The 22,722-nt window shown below is 47.8% G+C and overlaps 1 protein-coding gene across 4 annotated transcripts in view; it reads right to left on the reverse strand.

Moving 5' to 3' along the window:
* TRAF3IP3 (TRAF3 interacting protein 3) overlaps nt 1–22,237 on the reverse strand; it is a 546,425-nt gene extending 524,188 nt beyond the window's left edge. For all 4 annotated transcript variants that reach the window (XM_085631112.1, XM_085631142.1, XM_085631127.1 and 1 more), the window contains exon 1: nt 21,806–22,237. The gene's annotated coding sequence lies outside the window, so the exon portion shown is untranslated. The remainder of the gene's footprint in view (nt 1–21,805) is intronic.
* Nucleotides 22,238–22,722: the final 485 nt, after the last annotated feature.

The raw sequence follows: 22,722 nt of genomic DNA on the forward strand, positions 1-22,722 counted from the left end.
GGTGTACACCGGTAAGGAATCTAGGTTTAACCTCCCTGGTTGTCCGTCCACTTTTGGAGTGACTGAGAAAATTGTTTGGGAACTTGGAAGAGGATTTTTTAACAAAGGCCACCATTTATATGTAGATAACTTCTACACTGGTGTACGGTTGTTCAGGGAATTGGCCAAAGTGGACACTTTTGCTTGTGGCACAGTCCGCTGTAACCGTAAAGGTTTTCCGAAAGAACTTGTTTGTCAAAAGCTTGTGCGGGGACAGTGCAGTGCGTTGCGTTGCCAGGAGCTTCTTGCTGTGAAGTTTACAGACAGGAGAGATGTCTACATGCTGACTTCCATCCATGATGAAAGCACTGCACCTGTGACTGTTTGGGGTCAGGTCGCTGAAGCGCGCAAACCTGTATGTGTTTTAGACTATAATAGGTACATGGGTGGTGTTGACAGAGTAGATCAGAGGTTGGAACCTTACACTGCTCTTCGTAAGGCTTACATTTGGTACAAGAAGTTGGCTATCCATCTTTTCCACTTGGCAATGTTTAATGCTTTTGTTGTGTTCCAGGATTCTTGCCCTGAGTCAAAGATGACTTTTGCTAAGTTTCAGGAGTCTGTAATAGGCAGCCTTGTTGTAGTGGAACAGGCAAGTGTTCCTAGAGTTGGACTGGTGGAGGATGTTGCTAGATTGAAAGAACGCCACTTTCCAGATCACATTCCTCCCACACCCGCAAAAGATTTTCCCAGTAGGAGATGTAGAGTCTGTTGGCGAAGAGGTTTGCGGAAGGAGAGTCGTATGTACTGCCCCGATTGTCCCTCTCATCCTGCACTGTGTCTCTCTGCTTGTTTCCGAGCGTACCACACGCGTAAAAACTTCTGGGAAGATTCATGAGTGGTAAAGTGAACTGCCTGGTCTGTATTCTTTGGAAAATATGATTCTGTTTCAAGGTTGGTGTTAGTGCAATGTATTTAGTTGCTGATTTTCTGTTAGAAGATTTGTATCTATTTGCAATTTGTTTGTGTTTTTATTTTTTTCTAAAAAAATCCAAAATGTGATGGCGGTGTGTGTAGGCTTGCGCTTGGCTGTTGGTGTGTGTGGACTGGCACTTGGTTGGTGGTGTGCGTGGAATGGTGCTTGGCTGACGGTGTGCGTGGACTGGCGGTGTGCATGGACTGGCGGTGTGCGTGGACTGGTGCGTGGCTGGTGGTGTGCGTGGAATGGTGCTTGGCTGGCGGTGTGCGTGGACTGGTGCGTGGCTGGTGGTGTGCGTGGAATGGTGCTTGGCTGGCGGTGTGCGTGGAATGGTGCTTGGCTGGTGGTGTGCGTGGAATGGTGCTTGGCTGGCGGTGTGCGTGGACTGGTACTTGGCTGGCAGTGTGTGTGGACTGGTGGTGTGTGCGGACTGGTGTTTGGCTGGTGGTGTCCGTGGACTGGAGCTTGGCTGGTGGTGTCCGTGGACTGGAGCTTGTCTGGTGGTGTGTGTGGACTGGAGCTTGGCTGGCGGTGTGCGTGGAATGGTGCTTGTCTGGTGGTGTCCGTGGACTGGAGCTTGGCTGGCGGTGTAGGTGGATTGGCGATTGGCTGCCGGTGTGCCTGGACTGGCGATTGGATGGCGGTGTGCCTGGACTGGCGCTTGGCTAGCGGTGTGCGTGGACTGGCGTTTGGCTAGCGGTGTGTGTCGACTGGTGCTTGGCTGGCTGTGTGTGAGTAGTGACTTTCTGCTGGTCACTACACACACTGCTAGCTGAGTGCCACTCCACGCAATCCTTCAGCCTGTGTAGTTGCTGTGTCTGGATTGTGGGCGTGTGAAAGTGATGGGCCCTTGAATGGCGCTGTGTGCTGGTGTGAGTTTTGTTATGTGATGGGCCCGCGGCTGGCGGTGTGAATGGTTTTGTATGTCTCACACGTATGAAAGGTGTATGAATGGCCTGTAAAGAGGTTGGTGCCTTGTCGTGGCTTTACAGCTCACGAGCTGTGAGTCAATGGTTCAGTTTCTCGCCTTTTCAATTATTACCAGTGCATTTCATGTTTTGTGAAATCACTTGGTAATACAATTTTATCTACTGAACCATCACTCACCCTCGTGCCAAATCCAACCAGTATGTGTGTGTGCTTGCGGGTTAGATGACTGTGCAGTAATATTTGTCTTTCTGAAGCAGGGTGTTCCTTGTCCCTTTTTGGTGATTTTTGTACTGTGTTGCTTTTGTACCTGGTGGTGCGAATGGTCTTGTTTGTATCACGTATGAAAGGTGTGTGAATGGCCTGTAAAGCGGTTGGTGCCTTGACGTGGCTTTACAGCTCACGAGCTGCAAGTCATTGGTTTGGTTTTTTGTGAATTTAATTATTGACAGTGCATTTCATTTTTGTGAAATCTCTTGTTAATAAAATTTAATACACTGAACCATGACTTGCCCTCGTGCCAAATCCAACCAGTATGTGTGTGTGTTTGAGGAATAGATGGTTGTGCAGGAATCTTTGTTTTTTGTTTCTCTGCCAAGGTACACTTTCCATGTAAGATTAACCCACCAACTGTAGATATTGTCGAAAACCCTTGGGAGTTCATGGTGATGTCTCTCTAGTGATTTGAAAAATATTTTTTATCCCCATTGTCCTGTAAACCTCAAATTGTCTGCCACATTTTCTTTGCAGTATTATTCCTAAATTCTCACGCTGTAGTAACAATAGGTAATCTGGTTTTGCAAGGGGGGTTACTTTGGTTTTTTGCCCAGGGCTCGGCGGCCATCTAGGGAAACCTTTCCAACCCACGCATTTCTGAAAACTAGACACCCGGCGACTTCCAGGGAGGTATGGCTTGCGTGGATCCCCCAACGTTTCCTTACCCAGAATCCCCTGCAAACCTCAAATTTTGCTCAAAAAATCACTTTTTTCACACATTTTGGGGTGGGAAAGTAGTGGCATCACCGGGCTCACACAAATTTACCACCACCCAGCGTTCCCCCAGGTCTCCCGGTAAAAATGGTGCCTCACTTGTGTGGGAGGCCCAAGTACCCGCGGCAGGCAAGGGCCCCAAACGTAGTGAGGCGACATCAAGATGGCCTATCGCCAAACCACCTGGTTTTGCAAGGGGGGTCACTTTGGTTTTTGGCCCGGTGCGCGGCGGCCATCTTGGGAAACCTACCAAACCCAGGCATTTTTGAAAACTAGACACCCGGCGTCTTCCAGGGAGGTATGGCTTGCGTGGATCCCCCAACGTTTCCTTACCCAGAATCCCCTGCAAACCTCAATTTTTGCTCAAAAAATCACTTTTTTCACACATTTTGGGGTGGGAAAGTAGTGGCATCACCGGGCTCACACAAATTTACCACCACCCAGCGTTCCCCCAGGTCTCCCGGTAAAAATGGTGCCTCACTTGTGTGGGAGGCCCAAGTACCCGCGGCAGGCAAGGGCCCCAAACGTAGTGAGGCGACATCAAGATGGCCTATCGCCAAACCACCTGGTTTTGCAAGGGGGGTCACTTTGGTTTTTGGCCCGGTGCGCGGCGGCCATCTAGGGAAACCTACCAAACCCAGGCATTTTTGAAAACTAGACACCCGGCGGCTTCCAGGGAGGTATGGCTTGCGTGGATCCCCCAACGTTTCCTTACCCAGAATCCCCTGCAAACCTCAATTTTTGCTCAAAAAATCACTTTTTTAACACATTTTGGGGTGGGAAAGTAGTGGCATCACCGGGCTCACACAAATTTACCACCACCCAGCGTTCCCCCAGGTCTCCCGGTAAAAATGGTGCCTCACTTGTGTGGGAGGCCCAAGTACCCGCGGCAGGCAAGGGCCCCAAACGTAGTGAGGCGACATCAAGATGGCCTTTCGCCAAACCACCTGGTTTTGCAAGGGGGGTCACTTTGGTTTTTGGCCCGGTGCGCGGCGGCCATCTAGGGAAACCTACCAAACCCAGGCATTTTTGAAAACTAGACACCCGGCGGCTTCCAGGGAGGTATGGCTTGCGTGGATCCCCCAACGTTTCCTTACCCAGAATCCCCTGCAAACCTCAATTTTTGCTCAAAAAATCACTTTTTTCACACATTTTGGGGTGGGAAAGTAGTGGCATCACCGGGCTCACACAAATTTACCACCACCCAGCGTTCCCCCAGGTCTCCCGGTAAAAATGGTGCCTCACTTGTGTGGGAGGCCCAAGTACCCGCGGCAGGCAAGGGCCCCAAACGTAGTGAGGCGACATTTGGGAAAGGCAATGTTGATGTTGCCTCACTACGTTTGTTGTCCTTGCCTGCCGCGGGTACTTGGGCCTCCCACACAAGTGAGGCACCATTTTTACCGGGAGACCTGGAGGAACGCTGGGTGGTGGTAAATTTGTGTGAGCCCGGTGATGCCACTACTTTCCCACCCCAAAATGTGTGAAAAAAGTGATTTTTTGAGCAAAAATTGAGGTTTGCAGGGGATTCTGGGTAAGGAAACGTTGGGGGATCCACGCAAGCCATACCTCCCTGGAAGCCGCCGGGTGTCTAGTTTTCAAAAATGCCTGGGTTTGGTAGGTTTCCCTAGATGGCCGCCGCGCACCGGGCCAAAAACCAAAGTGACCCCCCTTGCAAAACCAGGTGGTTTGGCGATAGGCCATCTTGATGTCGCCTCACTACGTTTGGGGCCCTTGCCTGCCGCGGGTACTTGGGCCTCCCACACAAGTGAGGCACCATTTTTACCGGGAGACCTGGGGGAACGCTGGGTGGTGGTAAATTTGTGTGAGCCCGGTGATGCCACTACTTTCCCACCCCAAAAGGTGTGAAAAAAGTGATTTTTTGAGCAAAATTTGAGGTTTGCAGGGGATTCTGGGTAAGGAAACGTTGGGGGATCCACGCAAGCCATACCTCCCTGGAAGCCGCCGGGTGTCTAGTTTTCAAAAATGCCTGGGTTTGGTAGGTTTCCCTAGATGGCCGCCGCGCACCGGGCCAAAAACCAAAGTGACCCCCCTTGCAAAACCAGGTGGTTTGGCGATAGGCCATCTTGATGTCGCCTCACTACGTTTGGGGCCCTTGCCTGCCGCGGGTACTTGGGCCTCCCACACAAGTGAGGCACCATTTTTACCGGGAGACCTGGGGGAACGCTGGGTGGTGGTAAATTTGTGTGAGCCCGGTGATGCCACTACTTTCCCACCCCAAAATGTGTGAAAAAAGTGATTTTTTGAGCAAAATTTGAGGTTTGCAGGGGATTCTGGGTAAGGAAACGTTGGGGGATCCACGCAAGCCATACCTCCCTGGAAGCCGCCGGGTGTCTAGTTTTCAAAAATGCCTGGGTTTGGTAGGTTTCCCTAGATGGCCGCCGCGCACCGGGCCAAAAACCAAAGTGACCCCCCTTGCAAAACCAGGTGGTTTGGCGATAGGCCATCTTGATGTCGCCTCACTACGTTTGGGGCCCTTGCCTGCCGCGGGTACTTGGGCCTCCCACACAAGTGAGGCACCATTTTTACCGGGAGACCTGGGGGAACGCTGGGTGGTGGTAAATTTGTGTGAGCCCGGTGATGCCACTACTTTCCCACCCCAAAATGTGTGAAAAAAGTGATTTTTTGAGCAAAATTTGAGGTTTGCAGGGGATTCTGGGTAAGGAAACGTTGGGGGATCCACGCAAGCCATACCTCCCTGGAAGCCGCCGGGTGTCTAGTTTTCAAAAATGCCTGGGTTTGGTAGGTTTCCCTAGATGGCCGCCGCGCACCGGGCCAAAAACCAAAGTGACCCCCCTTGCAAAACCAGGTGGTTTGGCGATAGGCCATCTTGATGTCGCCTCACTACGTTTGGGGCCCTTGCCTGCCGCGGGTACTTGGGCCTCCCACACAAGTGAGGCACCATTTTTACCGGGAGACCTGGGGGAACGCTGGGTGGTGGTAAATTTGTGTGAGCCCAGTGATGCCACTACTTTCCCACCCCAAAATGTGTGAAAAAAGTGATTTTTTGAGCAAAATTTGAGGTTTGCAGGGGATTCTGGGTAAGGAAACGTTGGGGGATCCACGCAAGCCATACCTCCCTGGAAGCCGCCGGGTGTCTAGTTTTCAAAAATGCCTGGGTTTGGTAGGTTTCCCTAGATGGCCGCCGCGCACCGGGCCAAAAACCAAAGTGACCCCCCTTGCAAAACCAGGTGGTTTGGCGATAGGCCATCTTGATGTCGCCTCACTACGTTTGGGGCCCTTGCCTGCCGCGGGTACTTGGGCCTCCCACACAAGTGAGGCACCATTTTTACCGGGAGACCTGGGGGAACGCTGGGTGGTGGTAAATTTGTGTGAGCCCGGTGATGCCACTACTTTCCCACCCCAAAATGTGTGAAAAAAGTGATTTTTTGAGCAAAATTTGAGGTTTGCAGGGGATTCTGGGTATGGAAACGTTGGGGGATCCACGCAAGCCATACCTCCCTGGAAGCCGCCGGGTGTCTAGTTTTCAAAAATGCCTGGGTTTGGTAGGTTTCCCTAGATGGCCGCCGCGCACCGGGCCAAAAACCAAAGTGACCCCCCTTGCAAAGCCAGGTGGTTTGGCGATAGGCCATCTTGATGTCGCCTCACTACGTTTGGGGCCCTTGCCTGCCGCGGGTACTTGGGCCTCCCACACAAGTGAGGCACCATTTTTACCGGGAGACCTGGGGGAACGCTGGGTGGTGGTAAATTTGTGTGAGCCCGGTGATGCCACTACTTTCCCACCCCAAAATGTGTGAAAAAAGTGATTTTTTGAGCAAAATTTGAGGTTTGCAGGGGATTCTGGGTAAGGAAACGTTGGGGGATCCACGCAAGCCATACCTCCCTGGAAGCCGCCGGGTGTCTAGTTTTCAAAAATGCCTGGGTTTGGTAGGTTTCCCTAGATGGCCGCCGCGCACCGGGCCAAAAACCAAAGTGACCCCCCTTGCAAAACCAGGTGGTTTGGCGATAGGCCATCTTGATGTCGCCTCACTACGTTTGGGGCCCTTGCCTGCCGCGGGTACTTGGGCCTCCCACACAAGTGAGGCACCATTTTTACCGGGAGACCTGGGGGAACGCTGGGTGGTGGTAAATTTGTGTGAGCCCGGTGATGCCACTACTTTCCCACCCCAAAATGTGTGAAAAAAGTGATTTTTTGAGCAAAAATTGAGGTTTGCAGGGGATTCTGGGTAAGGAAACGTTGGGGGATCCACGCAAGCCATACCTCCCTGGAAGCCGCCGGGTGTCTAGTTTTCAAAAATGCCTGGGTTTGGTAGGTTTCCCTAGATGGCCGCCGCGCACCGGGCCAAAAACCAAAGTGACCCCCCTTGCAAAACCAGGTGGTTTGGCGAAAGGCCATCTTGATGTCGCCTCACTACGTTTGGGGCCCTTGCCTGCCGCGGGTACTTGGGCCTCCCACACAAGTGAGGCACCATTTTTACCGGGAGACCTGGGGGAACGCTGGGTGGTGGTAAATTTGTGTGAGCCCGGTGATGCCACTACTTTCCCACCCCAAAATGTGTGAAAAAAGTGATTTTTTGAGCAAAAATTGAGGTTTGCAGGGGATTCTGGGTAAGGAAACGTTGGGGGATCCACGCAAGCCATACCTCCCTGGAAGCCGCCGGGTGTCTAGTTTTCAAAAATGCCTGGGTTTGGTAGGTTTCCCTAGATGGCCGCCGCGCACCGGGCAAAAAACCAAAGTGACCCCCCTTGCAAAACCAGGTGGTTTGGCGATAGGCCATCTTGATGTCGCCTCACTACGTTTGGGGCCCTTGCCTGCCGCGGGTACTTGGGCCTCCCACACAAGTGAGGCACCATTTTTACCGGGAGACCTGGGGGAACGCTGGGTGGTGGTAAATTTGTGTGAGCCCGGTGATGCCACTACTTTCCCACCCCAAAATGTGTGAAAAAAGTGATTTTTGAGCAAAAATTGAGGTTTGCAGGGGATTCTGGGTAAGGAAACGTTGGGGGATCCACGCAAGCCATACCTCCCTGGAAGCCGCCGGGTGTCTAGTTTTCAAAAATGCCTGGGTTTGGTAGGTTTCCCTAGATGGCCGCCGCGCACCGGGCCAAAAACCAAAGTGACCCCCTTGCAAAACCAGGTGGTTTGGCGAAAGGCCATCTTGATGTCGCCTCACTACGTTTGGGGCCCTTGCCTGCCGCGGGTACTTGGGCCTCCCACACAAGTGAGGCACCATTTTTACCGGGAGACCTGGGGGAACGCTGGGTGGTGGTAAATTTGTGTGAGCCCGGTGATGCCACTACTTTCCCACCCCAAAATGTGTGAAAAAAGTGATTTTTTTAGCAAAATTTGAGGTTTGCAGGGGATTCTGGGTAAGGAAACGTTGGGGGATCCACGCAAGCCATACCTCCCTGGAAGCCGCCGGGTGTCTAGTTTTCAAAAATGCCTGGGTTTGGTAGGTTTCCCTAGATGGCCGCCGCGCACCGGGCCAAAAACCAAAGTGACCCCCCTTGCAAAACCAGGTGGTTTGGCGATAGGCCATCTTGATGTCGCCTCACTACGTTTGGGGCCCTTGCCTGCCGCGGGTACTTGGGCCTCCCACACAAGTGAGGCACCATTTTTACCGGGAGACCTGGGGGAACGCTGGGTGGTGGTAAATTTGTGTGAGCCCGGTGATGCCACTACTTTCCCACCCCAAAATGTGTGAAAAAAGTGATTTTTTGAGCAAAATTTGAGGTTTGCAGGGGATTCTGGGTAAGGAAACGTTGGGGGATCCACGCAAGCCATACCTCCCTGGAAGCCGCCGGGTGTCTAGTTTTCAAAAATGCCTGGGTTTGGTAGGTTTCCCTAGATGGCCGCCGCGCACCGGGCCAAAAACCAAAGTGACCCCCCTTGCAAAACCAGGTGGTTTGGCGATAGGCCATCTTGATGTCGCCTCACTACGTTTGGGGCCCTTGCCTGCCGCGGGTACTTGGGCCTCCCACACAAGTGAGGCACCATTTTTACCGGGAGACCTGGGGGAACGCTGGGTGGTGGTAAATTTGTGTGAGCCCGGTGATGCCACTACTTTCCCACCCCAAAATGTGTGAAAAAAGTGATTTTTTGGGCAAAAATTGAGGTTTGCAGGGGATTCTGGGTAAGGAAACGTTGGGGGATCCACGCAAGCCATACCTCCCTGGAAGCCGCCGGGTGTCTAGTTTTCAGAAATGTATAGGTTTGCTAGGTTTCCCTAGGTGCCGGCAGGGCTAGGGTACAAAATCTACAGCTAGTCACTTTGCCAAAAAAAGGGTCATTTTTCACTCCAAAACCACATTGCGTTTTGCGCCGTTTCCTGTCGCGGGCACTAGGCCGACCCGCACAAGTGAGGTACCATTTTTCTCGTAGGACTTTGGGAAACGCGGGGTGGGTGGAAATTTGTGGATCCACGCAGATTCCAGAACTTTCCATCACAGAAATGTGGGGAAAATGTGTTTTTTTTGTCAATTTTTTACGTTTGCTAGGGATTCTGGGTAACAGACCATGGTGGGAGGCAGTCAAGTCACCCCATCCTGGATTCCCCTGGGTGTCTAGTTTTCAGAAATGTATAGGTTTGCTAGGTTTCCCTAGGTGCCGGCAGGGCTAGGGTACAAAATCTACAGCTAGTCACTTTGCCAAAAAAAGGGTCATTTTTCACTCCAAAACCACGTTGCGTTTTGCGCCGTTTCCTGTCGCGGGCACTAGGCCGACCCGCACAAGTGAGGTACCATTTTTCTCGTAGGACTTTGGGGAACGCGGGGTGGGTGGAAATTTGTGGATCCACGCAGATTCCAGAACTTTCCATCACAGAAATGTGGGGAAAATGTGTTTTTTTTGTCAATTTTTTACGTTTGCAAGGGATTCTGGGTAACAGACCATGGTGGGAGGCAGTCAAGTCACCCCATCCTGGATTCCCCTGGGTGTCTAGTTTTCAAAAATGTATAGGTTTGCTAGGTTTCCCTAGGTGCCGGCAGGGCTAGGGTACAAAATCTACAGCTAGTCACTTTGCCAAAAAAAGGGTCATTTTTCACTCCAAAACCACGTTGCGTTTTGCGCCGTTTCCTGTCGCGGGCACTATGCCGACCCGCACAAGTGAGGTACCATTTTTCTCGTAGGACTTTGGGGAACGCGGGGTGGGTGGAAATTTGTGGATCCACGCAGATTCCAGAACTTTCCATCACAGAAATGTGGGGAAAATGTGTTTTTTTTGTCAATTTTTTACGTTTGCAAGGGATTCTGGGTAACAGACCATGGTGGGAGGCAGTCAAGTCACCCCATCCTGGATTCCCCTGGGTGTCTAGTTTTCAAAAATGTATAGGTTTGCTAGGTTTCCCTAGGTGCCGGCAGGGCTAGGGTACAAAATCTACAGCTAGTCACTTTGCCAAAAAAAGGGTCATTTTTCACTCCAAAACCACGTTGCGTTTTGCGCTGTTTCCTGTCGCGGGCACTAGGCCGACCCGCACAAGTGAGGTACCATTTTTCTCGTAGGACTTTGGGGATCGCGGGGTGGGTGGAAATTTGTGGATCCACGCAGGTTCCAGAACTTTCCATCACAGAAATGTGGGGAAAATGTGTTTTTTTTGTCAATTTTTTACGTTTGCAAGGGATTCTGGGTAACAGACCATGGTGGGAGGCAGTCAAGTCACCCCATCCTGGATTCCCCTGGGTGTCTAGTTTTCAGAAATGTATAGGTTTGCTAGGTTTCCCTAGGTGCCGGCAGGGCTAGGGTACAAAATCTACAGCTAGTCACTTTGCCAAAAAAAGGGTCATTTTTCACTCCAAAACCACGTTGCGTTTTGCGCCGTTTCCTGTCGCGGGCACTAGGCCGACCCGCACAAGTGAGGTACCATTTTTCTCGTAGGACTTTGGGGAACGCGGGGTGGGTGGAAATTTGTGGATCCACGCAGATTCCAGAACTTTCCATCACAGAAATGTGGGGAAAATGTGTTTTTTTTGTCAATTTTTTACGTTTGCAAGGGATTCTGGGTAACAGACCATGGTGGGAGGCAGTCAAGTCACCCCATCCTGGATTCCCCTGGGTGTCTAGTTTTCAGAAATGTATAGGTTTGCTAGGTTTCCCTAGGTGCCGGCAGGGCTAGGGTACAAAATCTACAGCTAGTCACTTTGCCAAAAAAAGGGTCATTTTTCACTCCAAAACCACGTTGCGTTTTGCGCCGTTTCCTGTCGCGGGCACTAGGCCGACCCGCACAAGTGAGGTACCATTTTTCTCGTAGGACTTTGGGGAACGCGGGGTGGGTGGAAATTTGTGGATCCACGCAGATTCCAGAACTTTCCATCACAGAAATGTGGGGAAAATGTGTTTTTTTTGTCAATTTTTTACGTTTGCTAGGGATTCTGGGTAACAGACCATGGTGGGAGGCAGTCAAGTCACCCCATCCTGGATTCCCCTGGGTGTCTAGTTTTCAGAAATGTATAGGTTTGCTAGGTTTCCCTAGGTGCCGGCAGGGCTAGGGTACAAAATCTACAGCTAGTCACTTTGCCAAAAAAAGGGTCATTTTTCACTCCAAAACCACGTTGCGTTTTGCGCCGTTTCCTGTTGCGGGCACTAGGCCGACCCGCACAAGTGAGGTACCATTTTTCTCGTAGGACTTTGGGGAACGCGGGGTGGGTGGAAATTTGTGGATCCACGCAGATTCCAGAACTTTCCATCACAGAAATGTGGGGAAAATGTGTTTTTTTTGTCAATTTTTTACGTTTGCAAGGGATTCTGGGTAACAGACCATGGTGGGAGGCAGTCAAGTCACCCCATCCTGGATTCCCCTGGGTGTCTAGTTTTCAAAAATGTATAGGTTTGCTAGGTTTCCCTAGGTGCCGGCAGGGCTAGGGCACAAAATCTACAGCTAGTCACTTTGCCAAAAAAAGGGTCATTTTTCACTCCAAAACCACGTTGGGTTTTGTGCCGTTTCCTGTCGCGGGCACTATGCCGACCCGCACAAGTGAGGTACCATTTTTCTCGTAGGACTTTGGGGAACGCGGGGTGGGTGGAAATTTGTGGATCCACGCAGATTCCAGAACTTTCCATCACAGAAATGTGGGGAAAATGTGTTTTTTTTGTCAATTTTTTACGTTTGCAAGGGATTCTGGGTAACAGACCATGGAGGGAGGCAGTCAAGTCACCCCATCCTGGATTCCCCTGGGTGTCTAGTTTTCAAAAATGTATAGGTTTGCTAGGTTTCCCTAGGTGCCGGCAGGGCTAGGGTACAAAATCTACAGCTAGTCACTTTGCCAAAAAAAGGGTCAGTTTTCACTCCAAAACCACGTTGCGTTTTGCGCTGTTTCCTGTCGCGGGCACTAGGCCGACCCGCACAAGTGAGGTACCATTTTTCTCGTAGGACTTTGGGGATCGCGGGGTGGGTGGAAATTTGTGGATCCACGCAGGTTCCAGAACTTTCCATCACAGAAATGTGGGGAAAATGTGTTTTTTTTGTCAATTTTTTACGTTTGCAAGGGATTCTGGGTAACAGACCATGGTGGGAGGCAGTCAAGTCACCCCATCCTGGATTCCCCTGGGTGTCTAGTTTTCAAAAATGTATAGGTTTGCTAGGTTTCCCTAGGTGCCGGAAGGGCTAGGGTACAAAATCTACAGCTAGTCACTTTGCCAAAAAAAGGGTCATTTTTCACTCCAAAACCACGTTGCGTTTTGCGCCGTTTCCTGTCGCGGGCACTAGGCCGACCCGCACAAGTGAAGTACCATTTTTCTCGTAGGACTTTGGGGAACGCGGGGTGGGTGGAAATTTGTGGATCCACGCAGATTCCAGAACTTTCCATCACAGAAATGTGGGGAAAATGTGTTTTTTTTGTCAATTTTTTATGTTTGCAAGGGATTCTGGGTAACAGACCATGGTGGGAGGCAGTCAAGTCACCCCATCCTGGATTCCCCTGGGTGTCTAGTTTTCAGAAATGTATAGGTTTGCTTGGTTTCCCTAGGTGCCGGCAGGGCTAGGGTACAAAATCTACAGCTAGTCACTTTGCCAAAAAAAGGGTCATTTTTCACTCCAAAACCACGTTGCGTTTTGCGCCGTTTCCTGTCGCGGGCACTAGGCCGACCCGCACAAGTGAGGTACCATTTTTCTCGTAGGACTTTGGGGAACGCGGGGTGGGTGGAAATTTGTGGATCCACGCAGATTCCAGAACTTTCCATCACAGAAATGTGGGGAAAATGTGTTTTTTTTGTCAATTTTTTACGTTTGCAAGGGATTCTGGGTAACAGACCATGGTGGGAGGCAGTCAAGTCACCCCCTCCTGGATTCCCCTGGGTGTCTAGTTTTCAGAAATGTATAGGTTTGCTAGGTTTCCCTAGGTGCCGGCAGGGCTAGGGTACAAAATCTACAGCTAGTCACTTTGCCAAAAAAAGGGTCATTTTTCACTGCAAAACCACGTTGCGTTTTGCGCCGTTTCCTGCCGCGGGCACTAGGCCGACCCGCACAAGTGAGGTACCATTTTTCTCGTAGGACTTTGGGGAACGCGGGGTGGGTGGAAATTTGTGGATCCACGCAGATTCCAGAACTTTCCATCACAGAAATGTGGGGAAAATGTGTTTTTTTTGTCAATTTTTTACGTTTGCAAGGGATTCTGGGTAACAGACCATGGTGGGAGGCAGTCAAGTCACCCCATCCTGGATTCCCCTGGGTGTCTAGTTTTCAAAAATGTATAGGTTTGCTAGGTTTCCCTAGGTGCCGGCAGGGCTAGGGTTCAAAAACTACAGCTAGACTCTTTGCAAAAAAAGTGTAAATTTTCAGTGTGAAAATGTGGTGTGTTCACCTTAGGTTTTGAGCCACTTCCTGTCGTGGGCACTATGCCTACCCACACAAGTGAGGTACCATTTTTCTCGGGAGACTTAGGGTAGTTCAAATTTGTAAAGCAACTGTTATTACCTATTGATTTTTGATGCATTTCTCCCTTCCAAATGAAAGACATTGTGTAAAAAAAAAGTCATTTTGAAAAATGACCAATAATTGTCATGCAAATATGAGTATTCCCAATTTCGAAAATGTGCAAATATGCACTGTTTCTGAACTCTGTAATTTGTTCCCATTTCAGAAATACATAGGTGACTTTCATACCGATTTTTCCAAGTATACATTTTCCCACAATAATTGCTATATACCCGGACCAAAAAAAAAAAACATTACAAAATGCTGCTCATTTTTCTACTCTGAGTTCGTTGGGCTCTTGGTGAACCTACAAGTCCTATATGTCCCCACAACCAGGAAGGTCTACCGGATGTAACGGTACATTGCTTTCAAAGAGATGTCATAATTCGAAGAAGTTACAGGTAAAAACGTTGACTCAAGAGGCTGCTTTTTTCAACAAATTTTTAATTTTTCCTATATTTGCCTGTAAATTTCTATAAAGAAACCTTGATGGATCTACGCAAATGACCCCTTGCTGAATTCAGAATTTTGTCTACTTTTCAAAAATGTATAGCTTTCCAGGATCCATTATTGTTTTGTTACCCTTTTCTACCGTTAACTGGAAGGAGGTTGAAAGCACAAAAAATAGCAAAAATAGGGTATGTCCTAGAAAAATGCCAAAACTGTGTAAAAAATGTTGGTTTTCTAACAAAAGTCTGTCATTCCCTAAAAGCTGGAGAAATTGTGATTTCAGCCCCACAAACCCTTTTTTGATACCATTTGCAGAGAAAAACCCAGAAGCTTTCATTTGCAGCCCGTTTTTCACATTTTTCACAAAAAAAAAAAAAATTGCTGTATTTTGACTAATTTCTGGGAACACTCTAGGAGAATCCACAAACCCTGGGTACCTTTAGAATCCCCAAGATGTTGGAAGAAAAGGACGCAAATTTGGCGTGGATACCTAATGTGGTCAAAAAGTTACAGGGCCTAAGCGCGCACTACCTCAAATAGCCCAAAAAGGGCTTAGCACAGGAGGGGAAAAGGCCTAGCAGCGAAGGGGTTAACAGCTATGCATTTCCATAATTCATTCCCTTTCAGCAGGCGCATTGACGCAGTTGAATAAAGATATAGAGTCACTTACATGGTGTATTTTCATGCTGTCTGGGCGTGCTCCTTTTGCTGAAATTGGAGGTTTGTTGGCATTTATATATATATATGTGTGTATATCTCTAGACCAGACCTTAAAAGGTAACTGTAATAATCCAGAAGAATATTGACTCATTTTTATGGTACATTCCCTAATTAGCCTATTTTCACAGACTATTCTTACAAACATGCATAATTTGAGTGATATATATTGCATTGATCAGGTGGTTTTCATCAGGGAACATCTAATATGCATGGTAGTGTTGGACCATGTCGTCTCACTTGCCACACTTTCAGTCACATGGCTGGTTTCCTACACTGAGATCATTTTTTTAATCTCGCACATCTTAATCATTACTTTATTTTGGGAAAAAACTCCCTTCATTGGGTTTCCTTGTGGCCTAAGTCATATCCTGGCCAACTTACACCCAAATAAAGGGTCCAGATTTCTATAGCTGATCCACCTATTATATCCCCAGAATAGCCTTTCTCACTGGAGTATGCATATTGCCCAGAATAGTATTTATCATCTACATGAGTGTGATTTGTGCGCTTTTCACAGGTTCTTGGAGATACCACAGCCAGGGTATTACATTATGCAGACCATTTGCTACTGTGTGACCACACTCCACTAGGATTGCACAGGACAATGCTTTAAAATGAATAGAGCCAAAAGTCAAACTATGACATTTGGATAGTGCCCTTTTCATAAATCTTGGTTTATTGAATTAAACTAATTGGAACAAGTAAAATGCTGTAAATACCTGGAAATGCTTTTCGCAAAAGATTGAGCTGTTGTGCCCTATATAAAACGAAAAGCCAGTCAACACAAGCTACTAGCCATTTTAAGTATTAACATGGTGAGTAGCTGTGAGAAACTGGGTTAATGGTTGAGGAGGGTGACACCCTACTAAATCAGCAACCAAAATCCTTTTCAGGATGAGGTACAAGCAAACTCCAAATTAACCAGTGCTCAATCCTCTGTAGCTTGGCACGGACCAGTCAGGCTTAACTTAGAAGCAATGTGTAAATTGTTTAGCCGTAATAAAGTGTAAACACAGCACAAGACAACTCCCACACCCATTTAGAAATGTAGAGTGAATTTTAGTCAATAAAATAAGACCAATACAACACAAATCCAATCAGTAGAACCGTAGATATGCAGGTTTAAAGATTTCAGTGAATATAGCGCCAAAAAGTACAAAGTGCCAACTTTGGATACCTGGTCGCACCGGACCAGGGCAAAGTCACAAGTTCAGGCCGATTGCGATGGAGCACGGGCTGACTACAGGGACCCAGTTGGCTCCACAGAACAAGAGTACCTTAAATCCTGGTTGCGGAGTGCTCCAAGGTCCCCCGTCGAGGATGTCGTACAACTGAGGTGATGCGTTGGTTCCGAGGAGCTGTGATGCGAGGTCCTGCATCATCGTCATGCATCCAGTCGATGAGGGCTTTTAATGCGTTGCGCAGTCGAGGCGATGCGTCCGTTCTGAAGAGCAGCAAGGCTATAATGTGAGAGCCTGCTTCGTGGATACTAGCATCAGCAAGAAATTTGAGATGCAAGGGCCCACATTGGTGAAGTGTCCCGCAGCAGCAGTTCCAATGTGGGCTACACGGTCGATGTGGAATCCTTGCGCTGGGAGAACCCTTGCAGCAGAGGTGAAGCATCGTTTTCATAGGGCGATGCTTTGGCCAGCAAAGACGATGCACAGGTTCTGCAGGAGATGCGCCACAGAGGAAATACGTTGGTTACGCTGGATCCACAGACAGGCTAGCAGATCACCATCAGGTCTACTTCCAAGGGTCCAGGACTGGGGTGGCACCACTTGACAGGGTAGGACTCACAGATGGCAGAGTCCAGGTCCTGGGTTTGAGGTTTTTGGAGCCTTCTGTCCCTGAGGCTCTAGTCATGAGGCCAGCCAACTAGCAAACAAGTCACTCTGGGGTCCTGGGTTCTGCAGATGCAGGCCCAGCCCTTCTCACCCAGCCAACAGGGCAGCAGCAGCAGCTCAACGGTCCTTCAGGGCAGCAGTCCAGCAGAGTGGCAGCCCTTTCAGCAGCATAGCAGCCCTTCTTCCTGGTGTAGTATTCACAGGGCCAGAAGTATACTAAAGAATTGGTGTCTGGGTCCAATATTTATACCTGGGCTTTCTTTTGAAGTGTTAGAAGCTTCTGGAGGTTTCCCTTTGAAGTCCCAAGCATCCTGCCTTTCTTGTCCTCGCTCCAGACTAACTACAGGGGGTATGCAGCCCTTTGTGTAGAGGTAGAATACAGCCAATTCAAGTGTAAATAGGGCTGTGCCCAGCTCCACCCTTTCATCCTGTCAGTGATGGTTCAGTCAGGCACTTTAAAGATCTTTATTGTGTCTGTTTGTCTAGGAGGAATACACAAAGCCCAACTGCCAACTACTCCCAGTTATGTGACCCAGGGACATGCTGAAGGCACTAGGGGCCAGATGTAGGTAAATTCAATTTTGCGAGTCCTTAATAGCAATTTTTACCGAATCGCTATTAAGGACTCGCAAAATTGAATGTAGGTAGGAATCGCAAAAATATTTGCGATTCCTTATTATTCCTTAATTGCGAATCGCAAATTGAGATTCGCAATCAAGGAATCCCATCCCATTCATTCCTATGGGCCACGAGACCCGTAGGAATGAATAGGATTTGCGCCCGCAATTTGCGAGTCACCAAGAGGCACTCGCAAATTGCGGGAGCAATTTCAAGGGCGCAAGGGTTCCAAAAGGACACCCTGTTGCACCCCTGAAATGTGCATGTGTGCACGTGTGGCGCACATACATGCTCTAAGGGCATGTATGTGTGCCACATGGCACTTTGTAAAAAGCCAAAAAGTGCTTTTTGAAATGAAATCGCAAAATACCACCAACTTGAAGTTGGTGCTATTTTGCGATTCCTTAAGGCAAAATCGCAATTTGCGATGCCTACCAGCATAGCATTTAGGGAATCGCAAATTGCGATTCTCTAAATGCTTGCGCAAAATAAGGAATCGCAATTTTGCAATTCCTTATTTTGCGATTAGGTTTAAACTTACCTACATTGCAAGCAGCCAAATAGCGATCGCAAACGCTGAAATTCTGCGAATTTCAGCGTTTGCGCTCGCTATTTGGCTTCCTACATCTGGCCCTAAGTGGCTAAGGTAGAAAAATGCCAACTTTCCAAAAGTGCCATTTTCAAAATTGTAATTTAAAATCCAACTTCATCACGAGAGAGGATTTTTTATTAAAATTCCAAAGACAGCAACATACCGGGTAACCTGCTCCCATTTGGAAATTATCACTTATTAAATGTAATAAGGTAACTCTGACATTATCCTATAGGAGAGGTAGGTCTTGCAGTAGTGAAAACAAATTTAACAGTTATTCACTACCAGGACAAGTAAAACTAAAAAGTACATATCCGTGTTTTTAAATGCACTGCACTTGCATGTATTAAAAAGGAAAATTTGGGCCAGGCAAAAGGTTTATTTTGCCAGTTCCACATGGCAGTTTAAAGACTACACACAGAGGCTGTAATAGCAGAATTGAGACATGTTTAAAGTGCTACTTAAGTGGGTGACTCAATCAGCACTGCAGGCACAATACTAGCTTTTAATTTACAGGCCAGGTGCACGGGTAGCACCACTTTATTAGGGAGCTACAAGTAAATTAAATATGCCTATTGGGTATAAGCCAATTCTATCATGTTTTAAGGAGACAGCAAAAGAACTTTAGCACTGGTTAGCAGTGGTAATGTTTGCAGAGTCCTAAAGCCAGCAAAAACAAAGTCAGCCAAACAGGAGGTCTGAAGACAAAAAGGGGAAAACCATATCAAGGATGCGAGGTCTAACAGTAGCTATTACTAGACATTTACCATGCTAAAATATCTCCAGTTTTGACTTATGGTACCATTATAAGCTTCAAAGATAGGCTGTTAACTAGATATGTTAGAGGCACCAGTTCTGAAGAACCTACTGATTTTACTTAATAGTACGCCATTGGGAATAATAATAGGGCTGGAATACAGAAAGCAATCTATTTGAGCTGCAATGCTATGGTCGACACACACACATATATTCATTCTGCACACTTTGAGCAGCACTAATTAATCCATATACAGTGAGATGTCTTATTTACTGGGCAATACAACTTTTTGTGTTCATTAACACCTGTGCGCACACAAGCTTTCTCACAGATGCACTAAAAATACTGACTCAATGTCAAAAGTATCTACTAAGTAAGATTTTCCTGTTTAGGTCTTTTAAGTTCACGACTTACAGCACAAACTTCATTTTCTGACTCTTTTGTAACACTTTTCTTTGAGCGTACAGCTTGACACTGCTGATGCAGTCTGTTCAGCAAATGGGCCATATTCACAGCTTGTACAACACGCAAAACCATCTAGTTGCTAAAGTAGTGCTGCTAACAGCAGATCCCATTCATTATTTAAGCTTCCCACACAGACCAACTATAAACATAAACTAGATCTTCCCAAACCTAATATACTCCATACTCAACAACTGTAGTATAGTAGCAACTTTCTACTTCCCAACAATAAGTCCACCCTCTCAGCCCGCCTGAATCTCCATTTTCACAACACAGCCTCAAACCCATCTAGCCTGCATAATGATGCTGCCCCGAAAGTGCATCTTATGCCCCAACACCCAAAAACTAACTCAGTAGACACAGTCTCCATCCCCATGAGCAAAATAGGGCAGCTAAGCCATGAATTTAGCAGGGAGGTGCCGCCCCGAATGCACTCCGCAATACCACCACCGGGCACAGCCAACTGTTCTACCTTTTGAAATTAAAAAAACAGCAAAGCGCTATGGCTCACTCACTGTAACACAAACACTCCTCTCAAAATCTAGACGTAGTTATTTCTTTTAAACCAATCATGAAGTATAATTAAATAGATCACTGGACACATCCTTCATCACTGCAGAAACATCACACTTGGAGCTATTCTCGGTATAGTGACATCACACTAGGAGCTATTCTCACTATAGTGACATCACACTTGAAGCTATTCTCACTATAGTGACATCACACTGGACTCACATCACACTGGGAGTAGCCCTAACTTAACTGACATCTCACTGGGAGTATGGCTTCCATTATTTTGGTGGCATTGCAAAGGGAGTAGTCAGACTGAAGTAACATTATGGTGGGACAATATTATGGTGATTTCACACCGAAGGCAATCCATACCATAGTCACTTGCCTCCAGGAGCTAGTTTTCACTTTGCGGATGGCGCTGGCATCCTTAGAGAAAGGATGACTAAAAATTAAATATAATGTAACGTAACGTTGGTTCTGTCGAGTACAGAATTGCTTTACCACTTACTAAATAATAGACAGTGAAGAGAAAATCAATTAATTCATTACGAACACTGACCTGAACCCAACCTACGGTGGATCGTGGAAGATCTCCTTCGGTATCTGTTACCACCACTCGGGCTGTCCTTGTTTCCTTCATCCTGAGGGAGTCCTGCCGTGACCACCTTCAATTTATGCACTCTTATGTGTCGAAATGTCAAATTGCTTGTCTTATCCAACCCCTATTCTCTCCATTCCATGTGAAAGGCAAACTAAGTCGTAGTCGGACTATAGATTCATGTATTTAGCGATGGATGACTTTTCAATAACCATTTTAAACCATTCTTACAGCACTGTATATATTGTACTCACATTCAGCAATTTTTTGCACTTGTCACTTAATCACCCTTGTGCCGTTTTCAAAATATCTTTGTTTTTTGCCTGTGACAGCCTTACCATGTCATTTATATACCACAAAAAATGTAAAACAGTATAAAAGTGATTAATTGTTGAATACATTATTTTGATCTATTCATGATTGGTGTTTTCCTTGTTTTTCTCTCTTTTCCATTGATTGTTTGAGTAATTGATTTTCTCTTCACTGTCTATTATTCAGTAAGTGGTAAAGCAATTCTGTACCCAACAGAAACAACATTACTTTACATTATATACACCCAGGTTCTGAGGGCACTGGGTTACCCCATTATACTAGAGGTCAAAATTAAATATAGCACACTTGCTACTTCCTGACATTGTATCCACCTTTGAAATAAAAAGGCTGAGTCAGCCGTAGGACCAGCAAGTGGCTGGCACGCGTTTGTGTAGTAGGCAGTCTAACGACTGAGCTAAAAACTGAGCGCTACTCTTTTCAAAGTATGTTCAGTGCTTTCAACGGCCGGTACAGTCTGGTACTGAGTAGAAACACTTTTTTATTTTGAGAGGGAGAGTACTGGCACTTCGGAAATGAAATGTAATACTTTTAATTGGAGAGTACTGACACTTCTCAAAAGAAATGTAATAGTTTTAATTGGAGAGTACAGGCCCTTCTCAGAATCAAGCAGGTACCTGCACTTCTAATTTTCCATTTCAAGAGCTGAGCATGTTTGTTTAGCTTTTCGCACATTTTTGTACCCAATAACATACCTGCATGTGAAATTGAGTTCTTACTACCCAGGGCTTGCAAGCGCAGCGTTTACCGTTCGCACACCACACCACAGCCCGATCTCCGACACCCAAAGACACGTTCGCCTAACGCGGGAAACGTTCACACTCGCTATTTAAATTAAGGAGGGTACACGCTGATATACGTCTATGGCCACTGGACATGTCCAGGGAAAGAGAAGCACTGCCTGACATATCTGTTTTTCTGGGAGCCCTCTCCTCGAAGACCCAAGCCGTAGCTCTGTGCTGAAGCCCTGGACTGCGATGTCTCCCCTGCTTCTCAATGCCGCCGCTATCTGTGAATGTGAGCTCCTGTTCTCTTCTCTGTGTCTTTCCCGCCCTGGCTAAGGGTGAAGTGGGTAACCAAAGGGATACATTAATGCACGTGGGAGTGAGCATTTACATTCAAAAGAAAAAAAAAGAGAAAAAGGACCCTTACTCACCACAGGTTACCCAGTCCGTGAACTTCTCGGACAAGTCGAGGCCCTCTTCTGCGTTTTACAGCAGTCACCTCCGCCACCACACCCGGCGAGGCGCAGCCCTGCCCTTATCTCTCCGGCGCACACGGCGGGCTGCGGCCTAATTCGGGCGCGGATTACAACAGAGCTGTGGTCCGAGGGCTCGCTGCATTGGCTTGAGAAGTAATTCACTCATTCATTCACGGAATCCAGATGCTGCTGCCGTCCGACTACGTAGCGGCTGAGCCTCTGTGTGTCTAAGCGATGCAGGACGCTGCAGGACCCGAGGCGGTTTCCTGTCACCTGTTGCCAATGCTTCGTTTTCTGGCCAGGCCACGATCGGGTAATTCTAGATAATCTTAGCGGCACAGGAATCCCCAGTGCTGGTTAATCGAGTGTACACACATTGCATGTGGCATTTTTATTTTTAACGGCTGCGTTTTCTGCCTGTGTTTTTTTTTTTCTCTTTCTGAAACAGGAAATCATCAAAGCCGCAGCGTTTAACCCTTGTTCCTCTCTCTACTTCCAGTCTCCGAGCCAGATGGGTTAACTCGTACCGTCACGCTGGTAACAGTAACTATATTTTCTGAAGACCACCACCCCAAAAAGTATTATAAGAATTGACATTAAATAAAACCAATTACATTTGGAAGACAACCAGCGCCACAAAACACTTTTTGTTCATTGGTCATATTTAGCGCGATCTCATATGAACCAACTGCACAGTTTTAGAAGCATTAGCACATTACATCCTGTCAGCCCTTCAAAACATTACCAGGGGCGTAACACAGGCCCCCGCAGCCCCCGCGGTGCGGGGGGCCCAAAGCTCCAGGGGACCCCTCAGCACAGCACTCTGGCTGCAGGGCTCCTGAGTGAGCCCGGAGGGGGGCCCCCCAGGTGCC

The sequence above is a fragment of the Triturus cristatus genome, chromosome 1_1 (genome assembly GCF_964204655.1).
Source record: "Triturus cristatus chromosome 1_1, aTriCri1.1, whole genome shotgun sequence".
Classification (NCBI taxonomy): domain Eukaryota; kingdom Metazoa; phylum Chordata; class Amphibia; order Caudata; family Salamandridae; genus Triturus; species Triturus cristatus.